General features: G+C 38.8%; 1 non-coding gene across 1 annotated transcript; it reads left to right on the top strand.

The window, feature by feature from the left end:
- The first annotated feature begins 11,578 nt into the window (after nt 1-11,578).
- On the top strand, nt 11,579-11,685 carry LOC128289765 (small nucleolar RNA R71). The gene has a single exon (XR_008279410.1). It is a non-coding gene; the product is annotated as a small nucleolar RNA R71 (small nucleolar RNA).
- The last annotated feature ends 1,271 nt before the right edge of the window (nt 11,686-12,956 follow it).

Below are 12,956 nucleotides of genomic sequence, written 5' to 3'. Positions count from 1 at the left end.
ATCAGTCAAAGTGTTTAAGGTTCAATAATTAAGCACTCAATAGTCAAACATGAAAAGTTATTACCATAAGCTTGCATGAAAATCAAATCTCCACCACTATAATGAAATAATACACAAATCAAAAGGTCTTTAACAGGGTTGTAATGGGGCTTGGGTTAAAGGTGTGGATAAAGGCTGCAAAAGAGGGTTAGAATTGAGATTAATTTAATAGATTGCCAAACTTAGAAAATCAAAGCTAATCACTGAATTACAAACAAGTGCCAAAATTAACACTAACCAAAACTAATGAAGGGAGCTTTCCTTTTAATATGATAACTTACCCAAGCTCTTTTAGAACAATTTGTAATTTGAATAACTATACTGTTTTTTTTAAGAATAAGAACAAGTGCAATAATGAAAAATACATAATAAGAAATAATTCAGCAACTGGAATGAACAAATAAAATTAGGTAACTAATCAAATTAAATCTCGATAAAAAAAAGAGTCAATAAAAAAGGAGAAATTCTTAACGAATCAAAAAGGGTTAAGTTGTGGGTTAATATTAAGGGGAAAATCAAAGAATAATAGTTAAAGCCCAAAGCAAGTTCACTAGGGGTCAATTATATGGGTAGGCTTTTTATGAGGTAAATGGGTTAGAACCTAAGTGCCTTTATCATTTTCGTATATCAAATCAAAGGTGTGGTATTGACATACATGATAAAAGCAAGTTCTAGAATAACAAATCAATGTTGACACAGTCATAACCAATAAAATCAGTGACCAGGAAAGATATATGCTCTAAAAGGCTCAAAATCTCATGAAAATTATGGGTATTTGATGTCAATCCTGTAAATTCAAAACTTCAAGATCATACCTTAATTCAAGGAAACAACCTGAAAATTTTAATTCTCAAAAGTCAACTTATCATGCTTGATCCTTTAGTATCTTAAAGTTTAAACTATCAATGCATAGTTACCTATGATTTAATTCAAAACATAAAAAAAATTATAAGTCAATCAAGATTCATTCTAATAGTAATATGAGGAACTTATTTGAGAACAAGATAAAAATTCAGGGATTTTTCTGATAATCCCATAAATAACATCCCCACACTTAAGATGTACATTGCCCTCGATGTACAGAGATAGATAATAGCAATATAAGCATAATTTCATAAGAGAGGGAGAGAATCGAAACTGCCCTGAATTTAGATGTAATCCTTGAAAGAGGGGAAATAGGTTTAGAAGCATTGAAAGTGATGTGTATGTGACATGTAGATAGAGGTGAATATGGTGGTAGGGGTTGGGTTCCACAATCACAGTGCCTAACGAAGAAGTTATCATGGTGGTCGGTGTCTGGCTATGATCGTGGTCGAGTAGGACATAGCAGTCGTGGATGATTGTTTGTTTATGCCTTAGTAGTACCCATCGACTGAACCTTTTGAAACTGCGATGCCATCAAAAATATTTAAGGGATTTATATGTATATGGTTATTATGGTGAGTAATAATAAAATAACTAGATAAAATAAAATTCAAATTATACTAATAAAAGTCTTGTAAGTAATTGATAACGAAAGTGCAAAAGAAATGCCAAAATAAAAATAAAATAAAAAGAAAATCAATTTAAAAATTAGATGGACTTAATAGTCCTCGTCGACAGTTGGATCGTGAGGTGGTGGTGCTGGAGGCGATATGTGAAAATGTTGGCAGATTTGTTGTAGCATCAATTCAATGCTGTCGAATCGCTAAGTACAATACTGCTCAAAGCGATGAAGTGGACAAAAACTTCAGATAATGAAGCAGCCGTATGAACTGGTCGGTGAGTCGATGGTAGCTGTGAAGGTGGGTCCTCCTGAAATACAGGGATATCATCAGGAATATCCTGGGCGTCATCCTCATCGGTAGCTCGTACAAGTCGATACTGAGGAGGGTCGAACCCACGATGACGCTCAATCATTCGCATATGGAGCATACTTTGGATGCCCTATGGGGACATCTGGCCAATGAGAGTGAGTGATGAAGAATGTGCCACTATATTCAGGAGCCCAAAATATCGTGCTAAACGAGTCACATATGGGCCGATACTAATGACTCCCTTTTGGTGTCGTTCTGTCTGGTGGAAAATGGCAAGGGCAACAAAGCAAGCGAGATCAAAAATATTACCATGGCTCATGCTCCAAAGGAAGTATACGTTGTGAGTTTTGACGATGCCAGTGCTCTCTCGCCTCCCTATTACTGTGTATACCAAAAGGGCGTGGAGATAGCGCAGAGCTGGAGCTATAGCCGATGCTTTTGAACTGCTTCGATCATAAATGCTTGTAGCAGGGTGGAGGTCGACCCAACACGAGGAAGGTGAACGATGTATGTGGCGGTGGAGGTGGGGGAAATGGTTGGTCTCCATAAACTCGTCAGTATAGAGTCCCAATGCAGCTCCAAGTTCAGGGATATTCAATTGTCGTACTAGACCGCCAAGGCATAATTGAACTGTTCCTGGGTTGTCGTATTCTGCCATCCCTGTCTGTAACTTGAAAGTCAAGCCAAGTTCCAAGGTGAATTCCAAATATGTCGGCTTAATGATATCAAAGAATTGGTCCCACGGAGTTGTGGCGGGGTGGGCCCATATCGAATTAGCTAGGTGGACCTTCTCTAGTGCAGCCCAATCGATGCAACGCCCCACACCAAGGGGTCGGGCACATAGAACCTGAAATAGTTCTTCTTGGGGCCCTGGTGGGAATTGGAGGAATGGGTGTTGTACCTCAGTGGTGGGTCTCCTTTCCATTTTTTTGAGGTGGGAACCGCGGCTTTCTTGCCTTTTGGGTTCGTCATTATGTATATGTAGTAAAGGGCATAAATAAATCAAATTTGACGAATCAACACAATTGGCCAATCCATTAACTTGATTTGGTTTAATCACTTGGACAAATCAATATGCCACTACCCAACAATAACAAAAATAGTAACGAAACTCAAGTAAAAATAGGGATGTAAAATGAAGCCGATGATAATCATGAATATGACCACATATAAAGAAAATGAACGATATATTAAGGCCACAAAAGAACAGAGGAAGAGTGAACTAAAACTACTTGAATACTCAAAAAAAAAATAGAATAGCTATATAGAGTATCACCAAAAGAAGAATTTCAGCAAACCAAGTCAATAACCAGTAGTTTTAGATTCAACAGATATTTAGATGTGAAGCAGGTAAAGTAATCGAAAAAATAAACATAAGAAATAATTAGTAATAATAATAACTATGATAAAAATAAAAAAAAATGAAGGAATGATGAGTGGAAGAGATGTAACCGACAGTGGTGAGCGAGGGTAGGGGCGACCATCAGAGTGGTGCGTGATGGTAGATGAAAGGGGTGAGGGAGAAGGGGAAATGAGAGGGGGAGGTGACTACCGGTGGTGCTTTGGTGGTCGGAGGGTGGCGGGAGAAGGGGAAGAGGGGAAGAAGATGATTAGTAAAAAGGGGGGATTTAAATAGGAAATTGGGGAAATTAGGGTTAGAGATTAGGGTTAAATGGTGGTCACAATTGTGTAAGCCCTATTTTAGGCCACACGACCGTAGACCACACCCGTGTGGTGTTTTCCTAGCCTGTGTTTTTTGTGAAATCGTAGTCAGGTTTGCACACAGTTGCTTTGACACGCCCATGTCCCTAGGCCGTGTGGTGCACATGGCCGTGTCTTATGGTCGTTTGCACGATCGTTCGCTTCTCCAACGCCCATGTTAGGTTCACCACGCCCGTGTTCATGGCTTATGCTTATGGTTTGATGTTTCAAGTCAATATCGCACATGGCCTGTAGACACACCCGTGTGTCTATGCCGTGTGACCCACACGGCCATATCGCATGGCCATGTGGTGCTACCTTCGTTTCTCCTACGCCTTGTCCAATCCAACACGTCCGTGTCAATTAGTCAGGATTGCACACGACTCTTGAGCACGGCCGTGGCCTACACTTGTGTTCTATTTTGACTTCGTTTTTCATTTTGAATTTTGGGCAAGCTCTCACACAGCCTCAAGCACGCCCGTGGTACAGGCCGTGTGTCTCCCACGGCCGTGGTGATTTATCGTAGGCCTTTCTTTGCTGATCTTTTTTGGAAATTAAGGTGCAGTTTTACCACGGTCTGGGACACGCCTGTGTCTCTTAGCCATGTGCTGCACACGTGATCGTGAGTTTCGTGATAGGTTTTAAAGATTTATAATTACTCGTTCTTGAACTAACTATTATTGCGATGTAGGCAAGTGTACCTATTGAACAGTAGTATAGTTTTAGCAAGACCGGATTGTCGAAAATAAAAGAACTAAGAGTACTAGTAATGACTATCTTTTTATTATCTAGCCTAAGAATAAGGAGGTTTTGTTTTAATTAACTAATTATCTAAACTAAGAACTCGCAAAGAAAAGAATTGGGGAATTTCTTTTCGAGAAAATTGATTGAACTTAAAACAATACCTAAGGAAAAATCCACCTAGACTTTACTTGTTATTTTGGCTCCGAATCAGACGATTTATTCATTCAACTTGTTTCGTAGAGATCCCTAAGTTATGTTATTATCCCTATTCAAGACTAATAATGTCTAATCCCTAGATTGAATAACCGAGCCTTTTCTCTAATTAACACTCTAGGTTTGCATTAACTCGATCTATGGATCCCCTTATTAGGTTTCACCCTAATCCGGCAAAATCTTGTCACCCTATCTCTAGGCGGGCAATCAACTCCGCTTAATTATGACAAATGTACTCTTAGACAGGGCCTATTCCTCCTCTGAATAAGAGCTTGTCTTGAATCAATATCCTGGGATATCAAAACAAGAATTAAGAACACATAATTACGAACAAGTTTAAATATTTATCATATGATTCAGAAAATAATAACAAGATTCGTCTTAGGTTTCATTCCCCTTAGGTATTTAGGGGTTTTAGTTCATAACTATATAAGAAAACATCTCAGAAGAATAAAGAATACAAAACATAAAGAAAACCCAAAACTCCTGAAGGGAAATTGAGGAGAGATCTTCAGTCTTGATTATGAATCCGGCTTCTGAGATGGATCAATCGGCTTCCTTGGAGTAATTCCTTACTCCCTATTCTCCGTCTCGTTTTCTTCCTTCTCTGGGGTGTATTTATAGGCTTTGGAATGCCTAAAAGCCCTCAAAATTAGCCTATTCCGAATTGGACTCAACTTGGGCTCGGCAGGGACACGCCCGTAGCACACGCCTGTGTTCGATTACTTCAGGTCGTGTTCGAGCATGCCAAATTGACACGGCCGTGTGGTCTGCCCGTGTGAGGAGGTCCAGGCCGTGTTGATTTTGTACTTTGGCCCATTTTCTCTATTTTTGGCCCATTTCTCGTTCTTTTCGCTCTCCTATGCTCTCCTAAGTATAAAACATGAAATTAAAGCATTAGAAGCATTGAATTCACCAATCCTAATGAGAAATCATCCATAAAATGCATTAAACATGGGGTAAAAATATGTATAATTTATGGTTTATCAAATACCCCGACACTTAAGCATTTGCTTGTCCTCAAGCAAAATTTTTAACTCATAATCAAAAGAAATTCTTCTCAACTTATAACTTCTATCGATAATATCTGACATTAATCCATAAGTAATCATACATTGAGAATTCAACTAAAAGAACATAAAAGTTCCAAACATTCCAAGTTGAACATTTTATTCATGCAAACATAGGTGTCTCCCCTCATCTAAGTAATTACCTTTGATTTAGAAAATCACAGAGTTTTACATCCTCACTAAAGATTCACTCAAATCACTTGAGGTGTTTAAGGACAATAAATGAAACACTCAATAGTCAATAATGAAAAGCCATTACCATAGGCTTGCATGAAAATCAAATCTCCACCACTATAATTTAAGATGATACATCAATCAAAAGGTCTTTAGAGGGTTGCAATGAGGCTTGGTTAGGGGGTGTGGTCACAAGCTGAAAGAAAGGGTTAGAATCGAGGTTGAATTGAAAAATTTCCTAACTAGAAAAAGAGTTATTCACTTGCGTACAACAGAGCTTCTTCTCAGAATATGGAATTACTAATAAATATACATAGTTTTCTTTTTTTTAGAACAAGTTAAATAACATAGACTAACTATTAAGAACAAAACATAGCTAAGTAATCCATTCAACTCAAATCTTGACAAAAATAGGGATTAATTTAGGGGATTTCAACAATAATGGGTTAAAGGTTAATATTAAGGGTAATACAAGAAATGGCTTGTTAGGCCCAAAGGGGTTTATTAGGGGTTAATCGTGAAGGTAGGCTTTTCATGGCATGAGTGGGTTAATCCTAAGTGCCTTAATCATTTTGACATATCAAACCAAATGGTGTGGTCTCGACATGTTTAATCAAGCAAGTTCTAGAATAACAGTTCAATACTGACGCACTCAAAGCAATAATAAAAGTGAGCATGAAAAGAATTAATAGATGCTCAAAAGGCTCAAAAATCTCACAAAAATTATGGCATTTTGATGTTTAACGACTTGTGAATTCCAACTCAAAGTAATACCTAAACTTTGGGGAAACAGCCTAAGATTTTAAGTTCCTAAAAATCAACTCATCATGCTCGATTCTCTAATGTCTTAAAGTTTAAACAATAAATGCATAATTGCCTATGTTTTAATTCAAGATATATCAATCAAAATCTTAAATCAATTAAAATTTATCCTAAATATGATATGAAAGCTTTTCAAGAGAACAAGGCAATCATTCAGGGGTTTTTTTTATAATGAGATAAATATCCCCCCCACACTTAAGACGTACATTGCCCTCAATGTACAAAGATTGATATTAGAGTATAAAAATAAGATAGGGAGAGAAGTGAAACTTCCTATATTATGAATTCCTCGAACTGGAGTTCTAGAGAATAATCGGTTCAAGAGTGGAGGAGGATACTTCGCGGTTGTAGAGGTTCACTAGGCCATAAGTCCTGCGCCAAAAGGATATTATCTCTAGTGCTAGCTATGGTCGTGGGCGAGCAGGACATGGCAGTCGTGGAAAACCTTTCCCGGTGGAGTTTTAGTTCCTATGTGATGATGAGCTTAAGAACTCTATATAACTGTGATAAAATCAGGAACTTTTTAGGGGATATTAGGAAGAATAATTACTCAATAAGAAATAACCGAACTTAATAATTAAAAATAAAATTTCTAAAATCGAATAAAAATAAAAAGTAGTTTTAATAAAAATTAAAAACATAAAATAATAAATAAATGTTTTTAAACATCTTCATCGCTGGATGGTTCACGAGGTGGACTAGCGATGAGATGTGGAGGTGCTAACAAATCTGCTGTAGAGTAGCATCAATGTTGTCAATTTGTTGAAAACACTGTTGCTTGAATCAAGTGAGGCGCTCAGAGATGTTAGCATATGAAGCCGCTGCATGAACTAGACGAGAGGGTGGTGGTGGCTGAGTCGGTGGGTCCTCGTGGTGTGGGGAGACATCATCAGGAATGTTCTCGTAGGCCTCCTCCTCAGTAGATTGGGCGAGACGATATTGGTGAAGGTAGGTTCCTCGGTGCCTCTCGATCATCCTCATGCTAAGCATGCTCGAGATACCTTGTGGAGACATCTGGCCGATGAGGATGAGGGATGATTCTTGGGCCGCGGTGCTAAGGAGCCCAAAGTGTCGCGCCAGCCGAGTCACGTAGGGGCCGATGGAGATGACCCCCTTCCTATGCCACTCCGTCTGGTGCTAAATCGCGAGGGTAATGAAATAGGCAAGGTCGATGACGTGCCCGTGTGACATACACCATAATAAGTAGGCGTCGTGGGTGTTGACGACGCCAATGCTCTCTCGCCTCTCCGTAATCATGTGCGCTAAAATAGCGTGTAAGTACCTCAGGGATGGTGGGAGAACTAATGCCTTGGAGTGGCTAGGATTGTAGGAGGCCACGCCAGGGGCCAAAGTGTGCTAGCACTTTAAGGGGGAGAAGTGTATGTGGCGACTGAAAGTGTCTAAATCATTCTCCTCCTTGAACTCCTCCATATAAGCCCAGTACAGCACCGAACTCTGAGACTCTTAGCTAGCTGATTAATCTGCCTAGGAAAAATTGAACCGTGCTAGGATCATTGTAGTTCATCATAATGATCTGAAGATGGAACATTGAGTATAGTTCCATCGTGAGCTCAAGGTATGTTGGATCGATAATCCCAAAGAATAGCTCCCAAGGGTCGGTGGTTAGGAGGGCTCGAATCGAATCAGCCAACTGAACTTGTTCTACAGCAGCCCAGTCAATGCAGCGACCTGCAATTAAAGGTCGGGCTCGAAGTATTTGGAACAGTTCTTCTTGGGGCCCTCGGGGGAACTGTAGGAGAGGGTGACAAATTTCTGTGGTTGTACCCACGGAATAGGACGCTCCCTTCCTTTTCTATGAAACAGGTACGGCAGATTTCTTTCATCTTGAAGACGATATTGTGTACCTACAAGTGGAAATATCAATTCATCTTTTGATGAGTGGACAATTTATAATATATAAAAGGAATGCGACTAAATTCGAAAAAGAAAATGCATAAATATATTCAGCCACAATTACTAAATTCAATTAAAACAATAAGTTCAATGACCCATTTCTTTGTGGCATGAGCATGGTGATATAAGTGAAAATGGCAAGTGCAAAATTCTATATGAATGAAAAGAGATGTCAACACAATATGCATGATTATTTCAACAATCCTAGCCATGAATATTCACTCCTAACTAATTAAATGAAGTGTAGGAATCATGTAATGAGTAATATTTTAAACATAAGAAAGATGATAACTTGTTTGATAAATGAAATTTATGTGATTATCAATATGGAAATAACATGAAAAATATAGATTAATATGATAAATAGCATTATAAATCAGTGAAATAAAAGAAAAAGGAGTAAATAAACGCTAAAGGAAGAGATTGGGCATCGAGAATGGAGTTGTAGGCGGCGCACGGGCGTGGCAGGGAGGTCGTGTGAACTTGCACGGCTAGGATTAGGGTTTTTAAATGGGGAAGATAGTGAATAGTGTAGGGTATTTATAGATTTTGGGCCACACGGCCATGGCACACGCCCGTGTTCCCCAATTTTTGCCCGTGTGTTTCGCGTTTTTCCTATTTGGGCGCGTCTGAAATTCGTCCCACGCCCATATACCTTGGGCGTGTCAGTTAACATGGCCGTGTCGTATAACCGTGTCTCGCTTCGCTCACTTCTCCCACACCCGTGTATGCAAGCCCTATGCCCGTGTTAATTTGATAGGTTCAACCACGAGTGTTGAACACGGGCGTGTCTTACGCCCGTGCTAGTTTCTCAATTTCAACCACGGGTCTTCCACACAGTCGTGTCGCACGCCCGTGTTGTTTTGGCAGGCTTGACCATGGCCATGTCGCACGGTCGTGGCGTTGTATCGTAGCTCATGTTGGGGAAATCCTTTCCCTATTTTCACACGGCCATAAGCACGCCCATGTGCTTGGCCATGTCTCTGTGGAAAATCTGTATTTAAGAGCTCTGTTAGTAAGTTAGATGTTGAAGACTAAATTTTGGAAGAAGTTAATACAGTTAGTGCTCGAGTTGCCTCCCGAGAAGTGCTTACTTATAGTCTAAGCTCGACTTACCTCTCCGTTGAATGATCAAGGTGGTTCGAGAAGTTTATACTCCTCATTCCTACTATCAATCTGAAAATAAGGATTTAAACGGGTATTGTTTACCTTAAAAGTGTCAAACTTGGGATGACTCACCTCCACTGTACCGAATGGAAAAATACTGAGTACCGTAAGAGAGATTTCCTCATTCGGTGTGGTTGTGACAATGTGGGGATCTGCGGCATCTAATAAGACTTTATCACCAACTTTAAGTTGATTTAGAGAGGTATCAGGCTCATTCTGGCGTAGTTTCGGTTTATCGTGTGTTCTCAATTTATGTGTTCGCCATTCATCTAGCTCCTCTATTTGCAGCCTCCGTTCTTCATGAATAGAACCTCTACTATTGTTTGAGAGTGGCTCATGTACTTCCTTCAGACTTATCTCCTACAAAGTGGGTTCTATCATGTGGTCAGTTTTAATAGAATGGTTTAGACGATCAACTTCAATTTTCGATGTATTGTCAAAATTGCGAGCTTGAAGGGTGAGTGTTTTATCTCCTACGCGAAGCGTGAGCTCACCTGTGCCAACATCAATAATTGTTTTAGAAATTGCTAAAAAGGGCCTTCCCAGAATTAAAGGAGTGTTGCTATCCTCCTCTATGTCTAAAACAATGAAGTCAACGGGAAATATAAATTTATCGATTTTGACTATCACATCTTCAATAATACCCCTAGGAAATATTATAGTTTTATCTGCTAATTGAATGCTCATCCTAGTCTGTTTGGGTTTCCCGAGACCTAGTTGCTTGAACATTTTAAAAGGCATAACGTTGATACTAGCCCCTAAATCAGCTAATGCATTATTAACATCTAAACTACCAATTAAGCAAGGAATCGTAAAACTCCCTGGATCTTGTAGTTTGTTCGATAGCTTATTTTTCAAAATAGTTGAGCACACTGCATTTAGCTCCACATGCGACGCCACGTCCAACTTCCACTTATTTGCTAAAAGCTCTTTTAAAAATTTCATTGCATTCGGCATCTACGATAGAGCATCAATAAACGGTAAGTTAATATGTAATTTTTTTAAGAGTTTAAGAAATTTACCAAATTGTTCATCTGAGCAGTCTTTCCTTGTTGCGTTGGGGTATGGTACATGAGGTTTATATTCGACATTCACTGATTTATTTGCATTTTGATCCACCTCACCTTGACCTTTGCTTACCACAGTTTCTAGCTGCGATTCTGGTTCAGGCTCCACAAATCCTTCTTCATCTGGAACATTAATCGTGTTGAGCTGTTCCGTTGGGTTGGGCTCAGTATTACTTGGCAAACTACTTGTGGTCATTCGGAGATTAGTTTGGAAAGCTGGCCTATCTGAGTTTCGAGCCCTTGGATCGATGCTTGTTGATTCTTAAGTGTTGTCTTGGTGTTCTGGAAACGAGTTTCTGACACCAATATAAACTTTGAGAGCATCTCTTCAAGGTTCGGCTTCTTTTCCTGTTGGTAGGGTGGTTGCTGAAAACCCAAAGAATGTTGTGGTCTTTGATTTCCTTGGCCTCCCCACAAAAAATTGGGATGGTTCCTCCAACCTGCATTGTAAGTGTTACTAAATGGATTGTTTTGAGGTCGAGGATTATTACCTATGTAGTTTAGTTGCTCATTATCCATGTTATGGACATAAGGTTGATATTCCGAATGGCTTGTTCCACCGCCACTTGCTTCACACTGCATTACTGGGTGAACTTGTGAAGAACTAAGAAAACCATCAATCTTTTTATTTAAGATTTCTACCTGATTTGACAGCACGGTGACCGAATCAACATTATAAACACCGGCTGTGTTCGTTGGCTTTGTCCTTATGACTTGCCATTGATAGTTATTCAGTAACATCTCCTCAATAAACTCATAGGCATCTTCAAGTGTTTTATTATTGATAGTTCCGCCAGCAACTGCATCAACCATTTTCCGAGTCAAAGAATTCAGACCATTGTGGAATGTTTGAACTTGCAGCCAAAGCGGTAACCCATGGTGAAGGCACCATCTTAGTAAGTCATTGTATCTCTCCTATGCATCTTAAAGGGTTTCTAAATCCATCTGTACAAAAGAAGAGATATCATTACGTAATTTACCCGTTTTAGCCGGTAGAAAATATTTTAGTAAGAATTTTTCAGTCATTTGTTCCCAAGTAGTAATTGACCCTCGTGGTAACGAGTTCAACCACTATTTAGCCTCATTCCTTAATGAAAAAGGGAATAACTGAAGACGAATGGCATCATCAGAAATGCCATTTATTTTAAATGTATCGCAAAATTCTAGAAAGTTTGCTAAGTGAGCGTTGGGATCTTCATCCTGCAAACCATCAAACTGAACAAATTGCTGTATCATTTGAATAGTGTTAGGTTTTAATTCAAAAGTATTTGCAACTATAGCAGGTCTAACTATGCTAGATTCAGTTCCTGTTAAAGAAGGTTTAGCATAATCATACATAGTACGTGGAGTAGGATTTTGATTAGCCGCAATTGCAGGAGGTAGCTGATTGTCTTGGTTTTCAACCATCTCTTTGATTGGGGGTTGAGTATCGTCTTCTTGCTTGTTCTTTGTGTATCATAAGCTTCGCCTTATTTCTTTTTGATTTCTTCAAACTATACGATTGATTTCTTCGTTAAAAAGTAATGGTCCTGACGGGTTTCTTCTAGTCATAAACTATAAAAACCTGCCAAGAGAAAGAAAAAGTAAGTTAATAAAAAATAATAATACTAAAATTAAATTAAATTGCAAGAAAAATAAATGGCTAAAGTAAAAAAAATTGAGCATGCCTAATATCTTAGTTCCCCGGCAACGGCGCCAAAAACTTGATCGCGAGGTTTCGTGATAGGTTTTAAAGATTTATAATTACTCGTTCTTGAACTAACTATTATTGCGATGTAGGCAATTGTACCTATCGAACAGTAGTATAGTTTTAGCAAGACCGGATTGTCAAACCCAAAGGAACTAAAAGTACTAGTATGACTGTCTTTTTATTATCTAGCCTAAGAATAAAGAGGTTTTGTTTTAATTAACTAATTACCTAAACTAAGAACTCACAAAGAAAAGAATTGGGGAATTGCTTTTGGGGAAAATCAATTAACTTAAGACAATACCTAAGGAAAAATCCACCTAGACTTTACTTGTTATTCTGCCTCCGAAATGAACGATTTATTCATTCAACTTGTTCCATAGAGATCCCTCAGTTATGTTATTATCCTATTCAAGACTAATAATGTCTAATCCCTAGATTGAATAACCAAGACTTTTCTCTAAATAACACTCTAGGGTTACATTAACTCGATCTATGGATCTCCTTATTAGGTTTCACCCTAATCCGGCAAAATCTTGTCACCCTATGTCTAGGCGCGCAA

This window comes from Gossypium arboreum, chromosome 2, assembly GCF_025698485.1.
Source record: "Gossypium arboreum isolate Shixiya-1 chromosome 2, ASM2569848v2, whole genome shotgun sequence".
NCBI classification, from domain to species: domain Eukaryota; kingdom Viridiplantae; phylum Streptophyta; class Magnoliopsida; order Malvales; family Malvaceae; genus Gossypium; species Gossypium arboreum.
The sequence above is the reverse complement of the archived record's forward strand: the minus strand, read 5'-3'. Positions and strand labels throughout refer to the sequence as shown.